General features: G+C 50.5%; 1 long non-coding RNA gene across 1 annotated transcript in view; it reads right to left on the reverse strand.

The window, feature by feature from the left end:
- LOC111553808 overlaps window positions 1-878 on the reverse strand; it is a 7,309-nt gene that overhangs the window by 2,659 nt on the left and 3,772 nt on the right. The window contains exon 2 of the long non-coding RNA XR_003306749.2: window positions 437-544. This is a non-coding gene — a long non-coding RNA (uncharacterized LOC111553808). The remainder of the gene's footprint in view (window positions 1-436; window positions 545-878) is intronic.

The raw sequence follows: 878 nt of genomic DNA on the forward strand, positions 1-878 counted from the left end.
GGGACGGGCGGATCACGAGGTCAGGAGATCGAGACCATCCTGGCTAACATGGTGAAACCCTGTCTCTACTAAAAATACAAAAAACTAGCAGGGCAAGGTGGCGGGCGCCTGTAGTCCCAGCTACTCCAGAGGCTGAGGCAGGAGAATGGTGTAAACCCAGGAGGCGGAGCTTGCAGTGAGCTGAGATCCGGCCACTGCACTCCAGCCTGGGCGACAGAGCGAGACTCCGTCTCAAAAAAAAAAAAGAAAAATAAAATCTGGTTGTACATGGGGTGAGTAAAGCCCAGTTAACAAGTGATATGAGAAGTAACTGTTTCCCCAAGAAAGAGTTTCAAGAAGAAAATTTACTAAAATTTACAGAGATGAACTTGTTTGTTTTCAAGCATTCCACAAGGTAACATGTTTTATGTAAGACATCCTCATACTCAACACATACCTTATTGTCCTGCGGGGCTTTGCTTCAGCAGGAAGAGTCGCCATGGGTGCAGCTTTGGCGGCCATCATGGGCGCAGCAGTCCAGGAACTCTGGAGGCCAACAGGCTAACTGCAAAAGCAAATGTGCTTCAAAAGACTTTTGTTGTTCAGGTGCAGTGGCTCATGCCTGTAATCCCAGCACTCTGGGAGGCCGAGATGGGCAGATCACAAGGTCAGGAGATCGAGACCACCCTGGCTAACACGGTGAAACCCTGTCTCTACTAAAAAATACAAAAAACTACTGGGTGAGGTGGCGGGGGCCCGTAGTTCCAGCTACTCAGGAGGCTGAGGCAGGCGAATGGCGGGAACCCGGGAGGCGGAGCTGGCAGTGAGGTGAGATCCAGCCACTGCACTCCAGCCTGGGCGACAGAGCAAGACTCCATCTCAAAAAAAAAAAAAGATTC

This window comes from Piliocolobus tephrosceles, chromosome 17 (genome assembly GCF_002776525.5).
Source record: "Piliocolobus tephrosceles isolate RC106 chromosome 17, ASM277652v3, whole genome shotgun sequence".
In the NCBI taxonomy this organism is placed as follows: domain Eukaryota; kingdom Metazoa; phylum Chordata; class Mammalia; order Primates; family Cercopithecidae; genus Piliocolobus; species Piliocolobus tephrosceles.